The sequence below is a fragment of the Perca fluviatilis genome, chromosome 9 (genome assembly GCF_010015445.1).
Source record: "Perca fluviatilis chromosome 9, GENO_Pfluv_1.0, whole genome shotgun sequence".
NCBI lineage: Eukaryota > Metazoa > Chordata > Actinopteri > Perciformes > Percidae > Perca > Perca fluviatilis.
This window is the reverse complement of record NC_053120.1, coordinates 9,216,426-9,238,665: the sequence shown is the minus strand read 5'-3', so window position 1 is coordinate 9,238,665 and position 22,240 is coordinate 9,216,426. Positions and strand designations below refer to the sequence as shown.

At 39.6% G+C, this 22,240-nt stretch overlaps 1 long non-coding RNA gene across 1 annotated transcript; it reads left to right on the top strand.

Moving 5' to 3' along the window:
- Positions 1-663: 663 nt before the first annotated feature.
- LOC120565846 lies at positions 664-21,934 on the top strand. The gene is made up of 3 exons (XR_005640294.1): positions 664-695; positions 17,855-17,926; positions 20,934-21,934. It is a non-coding gene; the product is annotated as an uncharacterized LOC120565846 (long non-coding RNA).
- The last annotated feature ends 306 nt before the right edge of the window (positions 21,935-22,240 follow it).

Genomic DNA, 22,240 nt, shown 5'->3' with positions numbered 1-22,240 from the left:
GTTGTGTGAATTCTGGGTATACAGTATAATTGCTTTTTTTTTTTAATACAAGCATCATGTAGAGTAGAGACTGAGACAGCTACGGGTGCTGTCTGAGTACAGACACGGGAGACACAGTCCTCAAACACAGACAGCTGGGAAGAGGAAAAATCAGACAGCCGTAACCATAAGACAAGTGGAGACAAACAGGAAAAGGACACAGCAAAAGTACCAGGGGGGGAGATAATACACTGAATATTTACAGTGTTGGGGAGTAACGGAATACATGTAACGGCGTTACGTATTCAGAATACAAATTATGAGTAACTGTATTCCGTTACAGTTACAATTTAAATAGTTGGTATTTAGAATACAGTTACATTGTTGAAATCAATGGATTACATGACGATACTTCTCTGTTTCACGAGTTTATTCACTCTGACTAAATTAAGGCAACTCTATGCATTTTCCAGAAGCCCCGATATGAAATCGAAAAAAATAGCTATTTGCGTGATCAGTCACAATGGAGTCGGAACCGGCACGACAGAGCCAGGACAGGAATACGTTTCTATCTTGGAAATTCAAACAGCATTTCACATTAAAGAACGAACAGGGAGAATGAAATATAACTGTGCAGTGCAACCAGTGCTTGCCAGCAACCAACCTCCTTTCAGCGTCCAAATTACTCCACCTCCAACCTGAAGAAGCATCTTCAAGTAAGCTATTTTTTTAATTAGCCATGTGTAGTCGTCTGCTGTAGTTTTACTGGTCACCTTGCTATTTTAACATTGACGTGCGACTTTACATTCTCCTACGTGCTGATTTACTAGCTCTAGCCCCGTTTGACATGCTAGCTAACGTTAGCTAAAATTAGCTCGTGGTAGCAAGACTGCGGTTAGATTTTTGTAGTATGCAGTTCGGGACTACCAATACAATAATCTATCTGCTTGTTCAGGTACACATTCAGCTAGTTGGAATAAAAAGAACACACCATTATAGGCCTGTTTAGTAAGCTGGATGTGATAGCTGCATTCCTACACTTATAAAACGCAATTCAATGTGGAAGTAATCCTGAAGTAATCCAAGTATTCAGAATACGTTACTCAGATTGAGTAACGTAACGGAATACGTTACAAATTACATTTGTGGGCATGTATTCTGTATTCTGTAACGAAATACGTTTTGAAAGTATCCTTCCCAACACTGAATATTTAACATAAAATGGTTAGAGAGGGAGCCGTTATAGGCTATACACAGTATATAGTGTAGTTCTCTATAACAGCGGGGAGCCAGGACCTCCTAAGAAGGCACACTTTAGTTTAAACAAACTAAAGTGCTTTAGCTAAACAAATCTTTCTTAAAGAGTTTTACCCCCTTAGGACTCTAAAAATTATTCAAATAAATAATATGGGTAGTGGACATGGCATGTCATAGCTTCTTAACTACAAATCATGTATAGTTTACATTTTACATTTCTGAGTTTCAAGCATTTAAAGTGCAAATTGTGCATAATGCAGACTTAGGGTTCCTTAACACTGGCTGCGTGGCGCTGCTGCTGCTAGCCTTGTCTGTACACAGGTATGTTTCCCATTGATGAAATGAAATAATAGCGTGTTCTTCAACTTTATTTTGTCAATATTTTTTGTGTTTGTACATTTGTTTGCACATATTTCAATATATATATATATATATATATATATTTTTTATATTTCAATTCCCTTTCCTGAGATAATAAAGTCCATTTCCATTTCCAAAACCTACAGACTTTCACACATCATCATGTCATGTATTTGTGTCAAAATGACATATAAACGTCTTTTCGTATTCTATTTTGCCTGGAAATGCTTCCAACACGCTTGCGTGTCGCGTGAAAAATAGGCGTCTGTCTTTATTTCTAGCATGCATTAATGTCAACCTTATATGTTTTATATCATACTGAAGATGCGTGGTGCATTGTGCTGGTCGGATCTACTTGACGGTGACGTTCCTCTGTCAGTCATCGTCTTAAACCCGCCCCATGTGAGATAAAAGGTTGTGATTGGTCCGCCCAGGGCCTGGTCGGAAATGGAGTCAAATGTACGTTTCCTAGGATGGCAAAGACATAACCCGCCCTACTCTGCCCCTAAGAAAACCAGGGAAAGCCAATCAGAAGCAGAGAGTAAGGCAGATTAGGGCAGGATAGCCTTCACCATTTTGGGAAGCAGAAAGGTGCGGGAGGCGGGCCAGACGTATCTGCCAGAGCAAATTAAACATGAGCTCGCAAATTTGTCTGGTTTCCAGGCGATCATATAACAATACACTGCAAACAAATTACGTTATTATCCTCTCTGAACTTTCTCTATGACAAGAATGACAAAAGGACTTTAAAGGTCCCATGACATGGTGCTCTTTGGATGCTTTTATATAGGCCTTAGTGGTCCCCTAATACTGTATCTGAAGTCTCTTTTATATAGGCCTTAGTGGTCCCCTAATACTGTATCTGAAGTCTCTTTTATATAGACCTTAGTGGTCCCCTAATACTGTATCTGAAGTCTCTTTTATATAGACCTTAGTGGTCCCCTAATACTGTATCGGTAGGCTGGCGATATATCGATAAAAATATATAAGATATGGAATTAGAATATCGCATTATTATACAAATGTGATCCTGCAAGTATGCCGTGAGTTCAAACATACTAACTTTGAACGGCATCAAAGATGGACTTTACTCAATATGTTAGAAAAGACAAACCGCAATGGAAAAACAATCCCCCACACTGACTGAGCGGGGGAGAGCTGGCCGCGCCAAAACACAGCCGCGCGGGTAAGGGTATGTAGAAACGTACAGGAAACTGTATGTCATATCGGGAAAGTCACTAAGCGGGGAGGCGACGAAAGAAGCTACAGCGGGGCAGCGACGCGGCTGCGGGATCTGGAGCTCAGTGCCCGTTAAAATTACATGTAACGCTAAATACATACAGAAATAAATAGTGGAGAATGAGCCTACATTTCAGTCTGTTTAAACTTCACCTTGAAGCAGAAACTCTTATTCAGAAGGGTGAAGTTTCGTTACTCAGATCTGTGAACCGATCATAATAAATATTCTTTGTATTAACACATTAATTAGTTTCTTTGTTTTGTAGTCGATAGTTCATCTTTAGTTTACTTAAGTGGAAGCAGTATCAAGTGGAAGAATGGGACTATAACCTAGGCTTACAGGCATGAGGCATTACATTTTTAACAAAGTAGATTATATTAATATCAAAAGCTTAATTGACCTTTGGAACGAATCACAAATAGCCTATGGAGCTTTGATTTCAAAAAAGTTACTCCTGTTATACAGTATTTAGGTTTACATTTTATTGTTATTTGAACAGCTGAGCATTTAATCATGAACCAGGTGAAGAAACCGGTTTATTATTTATTTGATTTTGCAACTGTTTCTATGAAACTACTTGTGACATGTCATATTTGATTTGGGCTTTGACTGAACATTTGCTCTCAATTCGCGGAAAAAAATATCGGGATATATATCGTATATCGATATTCAGCCAAAATATATCGGGATATGACTTTTGGTCCATATCGCCCAGCCCTAATCTGAAGTCTCTTTTATATAGGCCTTAGTGGTCCCCTAATACTGTATCTGAAGTCTCTTTTATATAGGCTTTAGTGGTCCCCTAATACTGTATCTGAAGTCTCTTTTATATAGGCCTTAGTGGTCCCCTAATACTGTATCTGAAGTCTCTTTTATATAGGCCTTAGTGGTCCCCTAATACTGTATCTGAAGTCTCTTTTATATAGACCTTAGTGGTCCCCTAATACTGTATCTGAAGTCTCTTTTATATAGACCTTAGTGGTCCCCTAATACTGTCTCTGAAGTCTCTTTTATATAGACCTTAGTGGTCCCCTAATACTGTATCTGAAGTCTCTTTCCTGAAATTCAGTCTTGGTGCAGAATTACAGCCACTAGAGCCAGTCCCACAATGAGCTTTCCTTAGTATGTGCCATTTATGTGTCTGTAGATATTGAGGAGGAGAGAGGGGGGGGCAAGGTGGAGGGTGGGGGTGTGGCCTTGACCAACTGCCACTTTGCTCGTTTGAAAGCCATGATGTCTCTCTCTCATGGGTGGGCCAAATTCTCTGGGCAGGCAAAGCAGAGAAAGGGGAGGTAACCTTGCTCCTTATGACCTCATAAGGAGAAGATTCCAGATTGGCCCATCTGAGCTTTCATTTTCTCAAAGGCAGAGCAGGATACTGTAGGAAAAAAAGCGACCGATTCTACTCTTGCTCAAAAAGCCAGAGTCTTTTAAGAACCACCGGTCACTTCTCAAAGTTTCCCCTTTACTTATTGTGTTCGTTGAAAGGCAGACCAAGAAATGAATACTCAGGATTCGTTCAGTTAAACTATAACAATCTTTAGTAAAATGATATTGCAAACAGATCTTTCATATGCATATGGATCAGCCGCTCCTTCAGACTTTCTCTCCCTAGCCACCAACAAAGCTTTCCGGTCTGACACCGACCTTCCTTTTCCTATTCTTTTATTCATCTTAGTTCCTCCTTCCGCCATTGCGTGTGCCAATTGGTTGGATATCCTCAACTTTCTGCTCCGAAGATAGAGAAGTTGCGCTAGAGATTGTCTGTTCCTTTAAGAATTTCATTAGGTGCATTCTGTTCAATTGTTTATTAAACAAATGAGGAGCACTTTTGCTCCACAAATTTGAACCCTCTTATCTACACATAGACAGGAGGAGACAGCGAGGCCACCCCAGGTACAGCACATTCTTATTCTGAACCCAATATATTTCTACACCCTCTTTTTCCACAGCAACCGCTGTGGAACATAATCAATATTGGCAAAACAAAATAATGGGATCCCTCTTCAGACCTAATGACTTACTGGCAATTTAGTAAAATATAAGCAATAAAAGTAACTGTGATAGTAGATATCATGTCAGAGCGGTGTGGTGCATGGGTCTTATATGTAGATTTTAGCTCCTAATGTAAGCTGCATAATCCATTGCTCTTTCTATGACTATACCAATGGTTACAATTATTTTTGTGGAAATCCCTAAACATTGTGTATCATGCAAACATCAAACAAACATCTTTTGTAATTATTGTAATTAATTAAAAATTGTAAAATCATACTTCAACCCTATGTCCAGGGCTCGGTTTACACCTATTGCCATTTCTAGCCACTGGGGAACCATAGGCAGGCTGTGGGAACTCATATTAATGTTAAAAAACCTCATAAAGTGAAATTTTCATGCCACGGGCCCTTTAACAAAATGCAACAAACTTGTGACGATATTTGAAGACTGGCTTATGCAGTTTCAACAACACACAAACAAACCTCCAAGAAAACCAATTAGAAAATCATCTGTGTAGCACTGCTGCTTCAACTAATAATCTAATTTCTCCTTATGAAAAAACAAAAGCCTACAAATGTGTACACAAGGTTTGTGCTTGGAGCCGAGCCAGACCGTAATATCCGGTTTGATTAAACAACCCACTAAATGACTCATCATAAGGAAGGCCCGCAGATTAACTAGCATCAAAACAGTCTGAGGCCAGGTTCCTCCCTCTGCCAGCAGATGTTCAGCTGCAAATCAAGACCCCTGACAGGTTTAGGGGAACACATGTCAGATTCCTCTGATGAATACAGGTGCAAGGAATCTATGGAAGGCATAATTACAGCGTTATTGATTCAGATGAAATCCGTTTTCAGTCGGCAGTGAGTTAAATCTCCTGCTGAGGCAGAGCAGTGTACTGTAGTGATTGAGCTCCCGTCAGATGTTAGGTACCTTGGCTCATACTGTAATTTAAAGTAGAACAACTCATAAGCACTCTTGCTTCCCAGCGTATTATGTTCAGTAGTATTGTTCCATGATGGGGTTTGTGCTGGAAGGCCACAGCGGACAGTAGATCATTTTGCTACATCTCCATAAATTTCACTGGACGGCCATGTCGCTTCTGAATCAGCACAGGGGCTGCTGTGTCACTAGATTGACGATCGTTCGGTTCAGTAGCACAAACATGCAGATTAAACTTGCTTCTTTGGACAGCATGGAATATTCATAATCTACAATCAGTGACTAATCAAACTGCATCCTGCAACAGGTCAGCTACTTTCTGTTTTCAGCAGCATAAAGTCGTCTGTCTTACATACGTGTGGATTTTTTATTAGATTGAATAATTTGTTGCATCATGCCGAAAACGCACAGGAAGGACATGGAAAAGAAAAATGTTACTGGAGCCCCCTTTGTGTGAAAACAGTGTTGGACTCTTTTCTCAAAATGACATCAAATATCCCAGCACACATAACAGGCTAGCCGCGGGTCACTTTTCATTATTCTTCCATCACTGTTCAATATTGCTTTGTATTATACGAGCAGCAGAAACAACACAGTTGGATTTACATACTCTCATAAATATGGCCTTTCCAGCAGACAAAGGCCAGCATCAGCTGACATTTTCTTTCGTATGGCTCTGCCTCTGCAAGCAATAACAACACGGCCAGCCAACAGGAGCTTATCACGCTGCAGTGACACTAGCGTGCGAGAGGCAGCCATGAAGATCTTTGCAGACAAGTAAAGCAGCGAGAGATGGATGTGCAGACCTGGCACACTTCAATAACTGTGAGGCAGGTGGGTCACCCTATATGAAGAGATGGAAGAGGAAGGGCATCATATAGAGTTTTGTGACAATCCTGAAAAATGCAAAAGGCTTGAAATACATAATTTACTTGGAGAAAAAAATCATTGTAGTAGTAATCTGACCACAAAAATTCCAAATGCGACACCATTTCCAACGCTTGCTGGTGCAAATAATGAGGTCCGCCATCGTCTTAAGGTTAGTCCTTTATTTTATAAATGCATTTAAAAACACCTGCAAAAAGACTGACTGTGAATGATTAACAACGAGCAGACGAGATCTAAAAAACATCACTCGCACACAGCTGAGGTTGAAAAACAGTGTGGCTTCCCAGATCCTAATTCCTCAATCCCCTCCTCACCTGTGATCCCCTTTCTAACTTCTGATTAGCACACATACACACAGGTGCGCAGGTGACGTGAGGCCTTTTTCACAGCAGACATTTTGACTTGTCACATGCTGCGTTCATGCCACCTCGAAATAACAGGCACCGCCCCCCAGGTTACGTTGTTTTTCCGACTGGCAGCGTTCACATGGTCGGGATGCGTGTTCTTCTTCTTCTGTTATATTGGCGTTTGGCATAACAACTTTTTGCATGACTGCCACCAATGGTTGGCCGTAGCCTAGAGCATCAGGTGTGTGAAAACATGGAGGCCACAATAAAAAAAGATTATCTGCTGTTTTTTTATGCGAGTATCCAAACAGCACATCGCCAGGTGTTTGTTTGTGTTATCTGCAGGACAACGAACGGGAAAAGACACGGATAATGTTTTTTTTTTTTATACATAGGCCTATTTATGAATAATTTTAAACATATTATGTCTGTGTATGTTTCCATAATAAACAGTTTATTATCATTGAAATATGTTCAGTGAACCAAAGTCGCCTCCATCAAACGTCAGTTGTCAACAACGCGTCACCAACTGGGGAACTCGGTTATCAAAATCCAGCCCGAGTTTCCCACCTCTGATTCCCACAGGACGTTACGTGAATGGTGACGTTTTCACTCGGAAAAACGTTTTTCCGATGTCCATGGTGTGTAGGAAAAGCACAGCTGAAATTGATAACCTTAACGATGGCTCAATTCCATCAAGTGTCTCAGTAAGCTATTTCAGTGAGTCAGCATGCACAATACCAGGGCCTCTCCTAAGTAGAATGCAGCCATCAGTAATGGTTAAATACCAGGGTCTCTCCTAAGTGGAATGCAGCCATCATTAATGGTTTAATACCAGGGTCTCTCCTAAGTAGAATGCAGCCATCATTAATGGTTAAATACCAGGGTCTCTCCTAAGTGGAATGCAGCCATCAGTAATGGTTAAATACCAGGGTCTCTCCTAAGTGGAATGCAGCCATCATTAATGGTTTAATACCAGGGCCTCACCTAAGTAGAATGCAGCCATCATTAATCGTTTAATACCAGGGTCTCTCCTAAGTAGAATGCAGCCATCATTAATCGTTTAATACCAGGGCCTCTCCTAAGTAGAATGCAGCCATCATTAATGGTTTAATACCAGGGTCTCTCCTAAGTAGAATGCAGCCATCATTAATGGTTTAATACCAGGGCCTCTCCTAAGTAGAATGCAGCCATCATAAATGGTTTAATACCAGGGTCTCTCCTAAGTAGAATGCAGCCATCATTAATGGTTTAATACCAGGGTCTCTCCTAAGTAGAATGCAGCCATCATTAATGGTTTAATACCAGGGCCTCTCCTAAGTAGAATGCAGCCATCATAAATGGTTTAATACCAGGGTCTCTCCTAAGTAGAATGCAGCCATCATTAATGGTTTAATACCAGGGTCTCTCCTAAGTAGAATGCAGCCATCATTAATGGTTTAATACCAGGGTCTCTCCTAAGTAGAATGCAGCCATCAGTAATGGTTTTGAATACAACTGTGCTTTTCCTACTATGACATGTTCACACAGCACATGTGTGAATTGGCTACAACAATCATGTTGACACTTAAAAAGTATTTTATCAAATAATTTCAGTTGTGTATCATAACTGTACTGTAGCTATTTGAATTAGCATTGGATGGAACAGAAGTCTGTTATCACACGCTGATATGTTAATACTCACTTTAAGTCTGACATTTAAAGAGCTGTTGAGTCAGACTTCAAGTTGACGCAATCAATATTTATTGATTGCGTCAATAAATATTGATTAATTAATTTTTAATTAAGATTTATTTATATTATATTAAGATTTGTTCGCATGACTCAGCAAGAAGGTAACATACTGAGCCAGATATATCCCTCAGGAGTTGGTGGAGACCAAAAACAGAGCTAAAAGGAATATTGGACTTAAAGAATACATTCACCAGGTGAGCAGAAACATGAATCCAAATTAAATATAATAAGCATTATAACAGCAAGTTGCTTATTTAGTTATAAATAAGCAAGTTCAACATATCAACCCAAGAGGTGCTAATATTAGTTAGTGTTGTGTTTACAAATTGTTTCCCCTGCCCCAAACGTCGGCAAACAAAATGTTATTGCAAATTTAAGTCATAAAAATTATAACCTTTGATTTTACTTAGTTACTTTAGTTATTAAATAGTTAAACTAAAGATTACCGTACTAAGATTCCTCACTCAACAAAAATCTAAATGCAGGATAGCAACAAGCCTCCCATGTTGATTGTGAACACTTTTTAGGCTTTTACAGGTGTACGTTTAAATCTGAAATGTTTGTGAACACAGCAGGAACTTTAATTTAATTATGATTGAGAAACACGCATGTCCATGTGTAGTTGAGACTTTTCAATTATTTAATTGACATATTAATATTTTTATATTAAATATTTGTATTAATTAATTTATATATTAATTGATATGGTTGAGAATTACAGATTGGGGCTTTATAATGTAAATATTATAACAAATTACGTCTAACAAGTCATTGCGCAAACCAAAGATCCTCTAATAAAGTTAGCGCATTTCAAGCAGCGCCAATGGTATGAAACGGTACTCACTTCCTGACTTGTAAATGGGCGTGGCCTCGTTTGGAAATGTAGTGAACATCAAGTGGATGATTAAAAAGTTATATTTGATTAATGTATTGATATGTTCATAACTGATATTTTGCTAACGTTGGATATTTACAAAGCTAAAAGACATATTTAGCATCACAGAGATTAGCTTAGTTAAGGGCGTTAACAAACGTTAGTTGATGCTAGCTTCTCTGTGTTGCCAGATCTCGCGAGAGTTTGGTCCTGAGACAGAAGCAGGTCTCAAACAAAGTTAATTTTCTCTTGATGTGTCTGTCTGGAAAATGGCATTTTAGTGTCAGAATGTTTTGGAGATATGTGGCTTGTGAAGAATGGCTCCATTATTTCCTCTGGTGACTAGTGAGTGAAAGAATCGCTCATAATCTGTGTCCAAGTTCACTTTCTCTTTTTGGAATCAGTACACTCAGAACCTCCTGCTAGTCTCCTAAAGAGGCATGGCAGTGGCGAAGCCTCCGTGACACAGGAAACTACTCTGAGTTGGGGCGTCTCGGTTCTAAACCGTCTCTGCCCAAACCCATCAGCGCATGTACACTACTCATGCACTCTCTGCACATGGCACTCAGTCCTACAATTGAAAGTTCATGTATCTGCCGTAAGAAAGATTAATAATACAGCAGTAACACCCTCCATTGGACTTGACACGCTGTTTTTCAGAGTAAGTGAAGTTTAAAGAATCTCCAGCCTGCCTGAGAGCATGAGAGTTAAAAGGAAAATGTTGACAACTTCTAACTGTTCTCTTTAAAGAATGTCATACAGGGTTCGCGGGCCCCACTGTGACTCCCTCCATAGAGAAAGACACCTTTACTTCTGAGAGCATCTACCTCTTTCCCCTCTCTCCCTCAGGCTTAAACACACCCCTGCACTCTGCTCTGCAGCTGTTTTTCTCTCTTCCTTTCATCTCGTTATTCCCACTGTGTCACCTGACGCTCTGCCTCCTGACGGGCTCTCCAGCCTCCCTTCAACCTCCTGTTCACGGCCAGGAACTCTCAAATGGCAGACGAGAGCTGCCAATAAAGTCTCACCACCAGCACTGGCTGAGAGAGAGAGAGAGAGAGAGAGAGAGAGAGAGAGAGAGAGAGAGAGAGAGAGAGAGAGAGAGAGAGATCATTTTAGTGGATGTCTCTCATTTGGTCAGCTCCTGCGCAAATTAAAATCCAGGATTACGGAGGTGGAGAAGAGAGAGAGGGGGGGGGGTGGTGAGATGAGCGTGAACGTGGAGGAAGGATAGATTGCCATTTGACAGCATCAAGCTGATGGGCTCATCAATAACTCAGCTTCACAGTGAGGCGGCAGAATGAAAAAGCCAAAGGTAACATCCTCGCTGATAAGTAAAACACTCTCTCTCGCTGACTGGATTGCATGTTTAAAAAAAGAAAAGAAAAGCAAAACCAAAAGAATATCACAAAGTAAAACTGGTACTTAAGATACAATAGAGAGTGGGAATTATGTGGAGCAAATATTCTGTTTTTCATTATTGTGGAAAGTGTGCTTCTGATCGACTCCCCACTCGTCTTTGCTCATACACACACATTCTGCTGGCAGTGTCTGTCATACAGTCTCAGTCAGCAAGCCCTTCTGTGATACAGAGGAGGGTGTGAATTGTAAAATGATTGAATAACTGAGAAAACTGATGATAATGTGTTTTTAATCTGTGTCCATACTTGATAACTGAAGGCCACTTTACTCCAACCCCATCGTCAGTCGATTCAGATGTGTACTCAGTTAAGTAATTGGAATGCCAATGTTTTTCATTTTAAATTAATGATTCTTACAATGTCCTGTGGTTTTGGTATAAATTATGTGTCTAAAATGCTTGGTTAAGTGGTTACAGTTTAAATATAACTTCAGACCAATGTTGGCTGTAGTTTGTTTTAAGAATAATGGCGAATCAGAGTTTAGAGGTGGCACATAAAGTCAATCCAAAAGATACATGTGGACGCAAACTCTCATTTTCTCAAATTACACTGCCCTTGCGAGTTGAAAATGTTTGATTTTTGCGTGTCTCCGACAGTGTTCGAATAACCGGGGGGGACAGCTATTTCTATTTTCATAGACAACGCCATACGCTCATTTGCATATTTATGACGTCATTACGCAATAATTTGCATAAAACTTAGTGGTTGTGTCAGCAAGGTAGATAGAAAGAAATATAAATCTTTAGCCAAATAATCACAAACTCACTACGGGAATTTATATTAAATTATAATTATTACTTAGGTAGCCTATATTTGATGTAAAAAAACAATTCTACTAAGGCAGGGCGAAAGATCGATAAAGAATTCTCAAAGAAGGCTGGCTTGCCCAGGGCCAGGCCAGCTCAGCGCCGTCTTTCTCCTCTTCTTAAACATCCATGGTCTCTCGTACCTACACCGGCCCCCGCACCCTGTCCCCCTCCCCTTCTACCTGCCTGCGCAGTGCCGCTGCACACGAGGAGAAAGCAGAGAGGGGAGTGGCCGCTTCTCTACTCCTCAGTCACAGAACAGAAGAGAGAGGTGACTGCCACAAGAGAGAAATACCTCGCGTGCTTGCCAGACAATACTGGCGGCGTCTTTTCAACAGAGAGTCGCCAGATTTGTTGCCAGTCGCTTTTGTGAAAAAAAGTCGCTAAGGGGGTTTGAAAAGTCGCTAAATCTAGCGATAAAGTCGCTAAGTTGGCAACACTGATCGCAAAGAACACAGTCTGAACATACCAGAGAAATGGTACAGCCCAATGGGGAGTGAGGGTGGGATTTCATTAGATTATTTCCTGAATTGTTGATATGTGATGGTAATACTGCATTTAAATACATACAATTTTGGATAGGCTAACATTATATTTTATAAAAAAAAAATTCAGTACCCCCCCAAAACTATTATTTTCATCCCTTTTGGGAAGGTCCAAGTCTCATCTAGGGGGGTCGGACCCCCCAATGCCCCCCGTAATTCGAACAGTGGTCTCCGAAAGCTTTATGATGCTAATTCCTGAACATATTGAGATATGAAAAAGGAGAGGTCAATAACAGAAAATGGTCAAATTAGCATGAACAGCGTGAAGCTGAAATCCACTTCTCACCTATTGGACACTAAAGCCTCTAGTTAGAAGGTTGGACACGCTACACACCCTTTTTTTTTTGTCTCCCGACATGTAAAATACAGTAATTGGCACTTAGCATTGCTGAAAAATCGTCCGGTGGAAAAACAATTGCTAGCAAAACTGGACTGCTTTTCTCTTGGAATTGTTCAAAGAGAGGATATTCAGCTACAGAGCATCTGAAGCTAATCGAGAGTCAGCAGTCCTGAAGGAAATTTCAGCAGGGTGCACTCGAAACTTTGGTTCTCTGGTTGAGAAGTAGTCCCCACAATAACAACTCTAGCTTGTTGTACAAGTAAAAAATAATTTAAACTTTGGAATCATTAAAGGAACAAAAACACGTACATGATCCATTAGATAAGAAAACGGGAATAATTAAAAAAAACAACAACACTGTAATGTAATTTTCCAGCCATTTTATCAGTTCTAAGCTGGTGATCTCTGGAGGTCTCTATCTGAGATGCCCTACTTTGGGTCTTTTTTCCCAGGTGAAGTTTTGCTGTCGGCTAAGTTCACTGGTGGGAAATCTTGTACAGACATTATAAGTGTAAAATGTTTTTGCACACTGATGAGGAATGATTCAAAACTTAAGAAATGAATCCCAAACAGTCTCTAAAACAGCAACCAGGCGTTGAGTTTCAACAGTAAAGTTGTAAGAAAAAAGGTCAAACAAGATAGATAGATAGATAGATAGATAGATAGATAGATAGATAGATAGATTAGAGATTTAGGCAGCTTGTAGAACCAAGTCTAGTAAAAGAAAACATTAATGCAGGCTTAAGATTCAACCTAGTAGGTATATTTTCATCCAGCTGTTTTCATACACAGTCAATGTGTGCATACAAAGGCGGAGCGGAAATAGCGAACATTGCAAGGAAAAATATTGCAGCGTTTTTAGGGCCCGAGCACGAGTGCAATTTAATGTCATTAAATTAATTAGCAAAATCGCTATATGCGAAACCTACTTTTAGGTGGCTGTCGAAACAGGAACGGTTGTATTTTGGCAAAAGTTCTTCCGATTTACATGAAACTTAGAATCTGTGGTCTACATGTGATATTTAGCCGCCCCCTATACTCTAGCCACACCCATATACACAGGCCACGCCCCTTTCATAACTTGTGAACCGTTTAAGGTAGACTGTTGTGAGTGGTATCATTGAACTCAGCAAAGAGTTCCTTTTTAATTGGTGACGGTTCGCCCCGCCCCAAATGCTTAAGCCACGCCCCCTTTATTAACTAATGACCCATTTCTTGTACACTATTGTGTGAAGTATCATTGAACTCGGCAGAGACATCCCTTTTTATTGGTGACGATTTGCAGTGTCTGAGTGCTGCGCAAATGCACGGCCACAAGGAGCGGCGTCCGCCAGTACCCCCGGGGCAAGGGGAGAGGGCCCGTTCATCGCTGCTTGCAGCTTTAATTTCATTTATTATTTCTTTGGTTGAGGTAAAACCCATTTATTGCAAAATAATGCTCCAAATAAAATGTGTGCTACATTTGAACGTAAACCTGGTTAATATTTGTGTGTGTAAGTGTAATAGTAATAGTTTTTTGTACACTGATCAGGAATGATTAAAAACTTAAGAAAGAAAACAGTCTCTAAAACAGCAACCAGGTAGCGTTGAGTTGAGTAAAGTTGTCATATCTTTAAGAAAAAGGTCATACAAGAATAAAGTAATAGTTTCACAAGCCAAAAAGTGATTATATTGTAAGAATAAAGTCCTAATGTTATGAGAAATAGAACTACTAACTGATACATTTTGAGAATATAAAAAGCATAATGTTGTACAGGTTGAAAAATACATGTATATGGAGTCCACTTCAGGGTGCCAAAGAGCTAACGTAAGTGATGCAGCTTTAAAAAGATTTCAAAAGTTTTAGTCTTTGGTTAGAAACCTAAAAACAGAACATAGTTTGGTCCTGCAAAACCTCCATCCTCGAGTTCATCTCAAGTACAAAAATATCTCAAGAGATACAGAACGCAACGAATGTTCACTTTCAATCCACCAAACCCATTAGCGACACCGGCCATTTCACCAAGGCATGCAGTTCCATTCTACACTGTTTCTATCTTATTGACAGATGGATTTTAAAGGCTCACATAGAAAGTGAGGGCAGGATAAAGCTTATCTTCCCTAGTCCTCAGCAGCTTGTAAAACAATGCTGGAACAAGTGCAATCTCTGTGGTGATAGATTACAGCCCTGGTGTTAGCTCAGCATTCACGCTAGCCAAGCAAGACAATGAGATTGCTCTCAGGCGTATCATGGATGCCTCGCACACAAAACATTCACCTTTTAAATCTGTCTCATAATAACCGTAGAGACAATGTGTCTTATTAGGGGAGATAGAAACACCAGATATTGCTTTGAGTTTCATCTTGCTCCTCTTTCACACAATTGTACCCACTGAAATTGGTCTTTTGGACAAAGAAATTAGATCACAGCTCTATTTTTTTATAATCTAAAAGAGGAAATCTTTGGATCACTTTATGATTGAAATGATTTTCACACAGTGCTGGGCATTACTAGACGATATGGATCATTGTGTTTCAGCATGAACATTTGGTAAAAACTCAGTCGGACGTGGAATGCAATTTGCGAATATCTATGCCAATTGTCTAATGAAACCTTTAATGGTCAGCTTGATGCTTTACACCACAAGTGTACATCTCGTTCTGCACGAAATACCAATTTCAAAAAACAACATGAAACCGGATAGTGTCAAGAAATCTTGCTTATCGTATCGTATCCTTCACCTTTTCATGACGACCATTAATGGACCGTTTGTTTTCATGGGGTAGCATTGGTACATTGATTTGCATAAGCAGGTCTGAATCTAGGACTTATCCAAACATCATCCCCTGCACTGCCACTGCTAAGCCAACACATTCTCACTCCCATCGCGTCAAAAAGCAACACTTGGTCAGGTGCCTTTGGCGTTTGTAATTGACACAAAAAGTCTCCTTTAGCGTCATATATAGACACGCTAGGTAGGGACCCTTGGCGTCACTTTTTGATGCTCTGGGTCAGGATGTACGTTTAACTGACATGTGGCACAAGAACGGGACAGTTAGGTTTAGGAAGAGATCGTGGGTGGGGTTACCAAATGTACGTTTCAGTGACATTTCTTGGCGGAAAGTCCTGTGTTGTTTGACCCATCCACCACCCCAACCAACCTCCTCCGTGGATTTTCGGTCTTTCATACTACTCGCTACCGTTGTCGCTATTAATACTATGTCATCTTACAGCGCCGCGGTCAAGCTGCTGGTCTGCCCGGTACGTTCCATACAGACGCTAAAGGGTGATTTTTAGCATCGGTATCTGACGCTGAGAGCCACTGACCAAGTTTCAGTATTTTACGAGTTGGGAGTAAGAACGGGTTGGCTAAACTACGACTGAATTGCACTATGCAAGTGCTCAGTGTAAACAAGGGGTTGCATGACTTTCAAAGTCGATTCAGATGTTATAAAAGTCAAGTCGACATCGAATAGTCGCTGATGATGTAATTTTTTTTTTGAGTCATTAAACTAATAAAATCACATGATTGAGGCTTACTTTGTGTAGCTTAGCCTTCTAGCACTTTGCAACCTGTCTAATTTATCAGCAAGTGCTTTTGCAGTGATCTTAACCACCGTCGTTTTTTTCAGTTGTGCTTCTACACCGCTAACTGTTACTCAGACGATGGGTTTAGCAGCAGTAACTTTACCCACACCAGTCCTGGTAATTAGGTCCGACGCTGCGTCGCGCATCTCCGTGATAGTCAGTCAATCAAAAGTTCACCGTAACAAACGGTCAGCGCAGAGTATATTGTCCGTCCTAGTTGGCAACCAATGCATTGGGTTTAACGTTATGCCTAGTTATGTGTGCACACAATTTTAATGGTCATTATTGTGTAAATGTTATGATTTTGGCTTGATTTTATAGATTGTTTTCAAAGCAGCAGGTCTGAAGTTTTAATTTGTACCCATTTTAACACCAGAAACGACTTTTGTCATCACAGATGTTTCTCAATGCAACTTCAGTGCTTAGTGCAACATCATGCTTTTCCCTTTAATTCCAGATTGGCAGCTATCTCATAACATCTTCCCACATCGCCTAATGTGATTAAAAAAAAAACTCCAACATGATGCGGTGAATCTTCATGTTGATGACAACATAATGATCAGCTAGTTTGAAAAAAAAAAAAACTTCTTAGAGATTATTTGTCAAAAGATTAGTTCAGCATTCTGGGAAGTATTTGCTTTCTGTTAGAGAGACAGATGTTAAATATAAGGCTACAGCCAGCAGCCAGTTAGCTTAGCTTAGCACAACGACTGGAAACATGGTAAACAACTAGCTTAGCTCTGTCCGACAATAACAAAAATCTACCTACAGTACCAGCACTTCTAAAGCTTACTAATTAACATGTTTTATCTAAAAGTTTAAAACACAAAAACTAAGTGTAACAATTTGCAGATTTACAGAGGGTTGTGTGCCAAGTTTCTTAGCTCTGGATTTTGTTACCTTTGGACAGAGCCAGGCTAGCTGTTTGCTCTGTTTCCCTGCTTTGTGCTAAGCCTAGCAGTGACTGGCTGTAGCTTCATATTTAACAAACAGATATGAGAGTGGTATCAATGTTCTCATCTTCGCCAGAAAACAAACATGCATACTTTCCTAAACTTTTCGTTTAAATCTAAGCTAGTCTGCTTCTTCAGTATTGTTTGGATGTGGTTTGATCTGTTTTGATCGACAATGGCATCTTCCTGGAAACATATGCAAACAACCAGCTAACTCTCAGAACATTTAAGTTGTGCTAACAGAGCACAGACAAAAGCACAAATATGGAAATACCCAAACTAGTCCCACTTTGAGGAACAGGGTCCTACTTTAGGACACAATTTCTTTTCCACAGTATGGAGCTGATAGAGAAATACATTTTCAGAGCCTTTAAACTTTGGATATCATGTAAGCGAAGCATGATCTAAAAATAGAAACATGAATAATGTTTTTTATTAAACAAACATAATGTTCTTGCATCTCTGTGTTCATTTAAAGCAGAGAGGAGATAACAGGTCTAATGGAGGCCTTAGAAACAGATTTAAGGGGGAAAGCTTATTAGAAGGATATTCTGTTAAAAAGCTTGTACTGTCCACTAACAATGTAAACCTCTGGGTTTTAGGAGGAAGATCAACAAGCTTTGGCTGTCAGAAGGAAATGCTTTGCACTCTGTGGGATGTTTTGGAAGCAGAGGGTGAGTCATCGAAGAGAGATGTTTTAAACATGTTCAACGGGGAATGCACAATAAAAATGCATTAATCAAAACTTTAATATCTTAAGATGACATCTTCTATTGCCTTTCAGCATGTTGTCTTGCTGTGCCTCATGTACACATGCACACAGTCTGATAACTAAATATGAGAGTGTATGATTTGATAATCCTGTGTAAATCATGTAATAATCCTTGGCTTTCGAAACAGAAAAGGACCATGTCAAAGAATCTCTCTTCACCTCATGGTTTGGTAAATATCACCTGAGATTACTGGAACCATCTCTTGCTGCACTTTTTCCCTGCTCATCTTGTTCACTCCCAATAATAAAATATGACACAATAACAATTTGGACTTATGTAAACCCCCCCCCCTCACTGCCTCTCCCTTTTATTGGAGTTGATAGGCTGGGCTGTGCCATGTCTAATCACAGGAATTCATTTGGGGGAAAGCCAGGCAGCATTAAACGATCTGAGCTGCCTGAGAGGATCAGATAAATCCCTGTGTTCAATAAACCAAAGCGCCTTTCCTGAACGCAATCATTCTTAACGGGCACATGAGTGCTGATCCTAATCCTGAATATTTGCCGTGCCTAAAGCTAGAAACCTGGCATAGCAGCCCCCTATCTGCTCTGAAAAAATAACTGTGATGGTTTGACTTTAAAAAAAATAAAATAATCTGTGTCGTTTTCATATGAAATATTGTCCGTTGAATGCTACTGTTGCTCTGGGACTGCTGGATGTAGTAAACTGTTTGCTAACACTTATTAAAGTGATAATATGTCATTTTGGCAGCTTGTAGAACGGCCCCCAAGTATAGTAAAAGAAAACATGAATGCAGGTTTAAGATTCAACCTAGTATATTTCCATCCAGCTGTTTGTCAATTTGTGCATAAAAAGGCAGAGCGGAAAAAGCGAACATTGCAAGGAAAAATATTGCAGCATTTTTTTATTTATTATTTCTTTGGTTGAGGTGAAAACCATTTATAGCAAAATAATGCTGCAATTAAAATGTGTGCTATATTTGAATGTAAACCTAGGTAATATTTGTACTGAATTAGCCTGAATGTATTTATAATATTGTCAGGAAATAACATTTCAGTAAGTGGAGGTGAAGGGTGGGTGGGTTGTGTCATATTTAGCCCAATACGGTATATATTTTTTTCTTCTATTTCAAACATGTCCTGTTTTATTATCTGGTGTGTTTAGCATCAGCAAAAATAAATAAGGCAATTAAAAATAAGTGACACCTACAGAAACACAGACGGCATCAATATAACATCCAACGAAAATATGTTACAGCACTGCTTATTGATTGACATGTGCAGAAACACTCCAGCATTACCAAAGATATTGACAAGAGCAAAAAATAAATAAAATCAGTTTCTACAGCAACCGATTAGAACAGGGGTCATTTTATGTCCCTCACCTCGCAGGATGTGTGTTTGCCAGATATTCAGATATAGTCCCCTCCCCTCCACCCTTGTTAACAAGTAATTACACCGTCTGTCAAGTTAACATAAAGCAGTTATGGAATCTGACAGTCGAATGCTGCTGGTGGTATGACAGGGCCTCAACACTGTGTCGTGTGAGTGCCGTTAGATAAATTAATGTCAAATACAGGTGATATCACAGCAATACTGACACACAAATATGTGGCTCCTCGGTGCAAATAAACTGTTAAAACGCTTTTAGTGAAGCATTGCTGGATACTAATGCATTTAGACTTTATCAGTTTCATTTCATTTGAAACACTGCCAGTCATCTTTCTCTAAAAGCTTTATATATCTCTTTATTCACATCCAAATTACTTGGTTTTTCTTTTAATAACTTGACTAACCCTGAGGACTATAATAAAAAACTCTTAGACCCTGTGTAGGATTCCTTACTGACCTTTTTCTCCCCACAACTAACATCATATTGCATTTTCTACATTTGTGCTCCCATGTGAAAGTTGAGCTAATGACCCCATCAATCACGTGGCAATTCATATCTCCTCCAGCATTAATCTCCAAGGAGCATTGCTATTAGATGATGCTGCAGTAGGAGTTTGATGCATAAAGAGTTGTTATCTGTTTTAATGTAATAACCGCATCTCATTCCCCCAGATGTAAGCCCTATTTTCTCATTAGGTTGTCCCCTTTGAGTAAAACACAGATTACATTTTGCCTGCTACATCTTGTCCCTGAATAACCCTTTCAATGGTACTGCAAACACAGTGATGATCAGCACCGTCTGTGTTGACATCCTCATCATTTATGTTTGTTATGTTAACACTCAAAATTGGTTGAACGCACTGTAATAAGTGCCACTTAAACGGAAAAGAATACCTTAAATAGAGCAACGTCTTACAAATAGAACGTCACATTAGAGGGGAAATGAGGGAGAGCAGATTTAAAAGACGGAAAGAGTTGAACTGATAGAAGTAGAGAGGAGATTTTCTAAATTAAAAACCCAAATGACAATCTCCTGAGAATCCTTCCTTCGACCTCATCTGGGTGACAACATGTCTGCCGGCCAAACAGATGTTTCTCTGTGAGGTCTTTTCTTTAATCATGTCAGGACATACTGGGCCACTGGCGTCTCCTCACATGGACACATGCAGGCGAGGCTTAGACAGGCCAGCGCTCATCTATTAAATGACCTGAGACAATTCTGTCTCAAGGACCCTGTTGCACAATTACACTATTACATCTGTTCATTATTTCCCTTGTATGACTTCAGCGCTGGTTTATAAATGTTTTCTCCAGGCTTTTCTTCAAATCCTTCCTTCGCTGGGCAGGTCTGTTGCAATGATAATAATAACCGATTTCCAAGGGTTGTGCTCTGGCCCTGGATAAATTAACTAAAGGAGATTAAAATACTGCCCTGTCTGTCACGGGGGGTCATTTGTCACCTTATTCAAGTGACTCCCCCGGTCAGATTTGATTTATTTTACAGCGCCAACATCACTCAAACTCTAATCCGCTCTCATTTTTATTTTTTTCTCCAGAGGAAATGTGGCCGGCTTCCTCTGTACCAGATGTGAATCCATGTCATCTGAGGTCATATCTGGAGCCTGGCTAGTCCATCTTCTGTCTGATTTCTAATTTAAATGAACCCATGTGGGAACCTGGGGTGCTTCTGATGATGTATATGTCAGAGAACTCTGAATAAGGAGCATGTACTAGAACTGTAATCAGTCCCCTGCTTTTTTTAAAGAGATCGTGGAAAATGCAGCAAGCAGAAAAGGATGTAGTAAAATGCTATCACACTACACTGTAGACCAAATCATTATACAACCGTAATAGGCAGGCATAGGCAGTATTCGGAGTTGTCAAGGGAGGCAGTTGCCTGGGAGCAGCAAAGTGCAATTTTATTTATCATTACGTTTCAAGGCAGTTTGTTTCCTTCCAATCTCTCAGCCCTTTAGGATGGAAAATTAAATAATATCCCTCAAGTATTGATGAAACACTGCACTTTGGAAATGGCCCAAGTACACCATTGCCCCCCAGAGGGATGGGCAATCACTAAGTCAAGAACAGTGAGTGATGATGTACAAACAAGGAGCATTTAGAAAGAAACGGTCAGATGTACAGTTTAGAATAAATGGAGTCAAAGAAGAAACATAATTATTAAGGCAACAGTATGTTGGTATTATTTTTTTCTGTTTACTAGTTAGCACTTAATGATTTAGAAGAATATACAGGTTTTTCACTGAGAGTTAGCAGAAGTAACCCATACATTGCTTGGTGCATTTCCAAAATCAAAGGATCATGTTAATAAAAAGTGATTGGACTTGAAGAATCAGGGCTGTCAACAGTCACAAAGCATCGCAGAACACAATGTAGATCTAAAACGTAGTGAGAGAACAAGAAAAAAAACATTGGTGGTAGACTTATAGTCGGGGCCTTTGTACAGAATCTTTATTATCAATAACACTACAAGATTCAAGGCTCCATTAAAGAAAAATTTAAATACAATAAAATAAGTCAATGACAAATCTAAGATGCAATGAGGGAAAAAGAGTAAACATAAAAAGACATAAAATATAATAGAAAAAAATGTAATAATAAAATATAAGAAGCGATAAAAAAGTACATACATTCAAGGCCTATTTATAAAACCGTGACTAATTGCGCACCTAATTATTGAATTATAATTCAGCAGTCTTATTATGACCTGGGAAAAAAGGAGTTCTTCAGTCTGCTGGTGTGTGCTATTGTCACACCGGTTGTACAAGTACATGGGATTGCCTAACCCTTTTGTAGATTATTTGCATTATGTTTGCTTGATATACTGTACATTTGATTACATTTT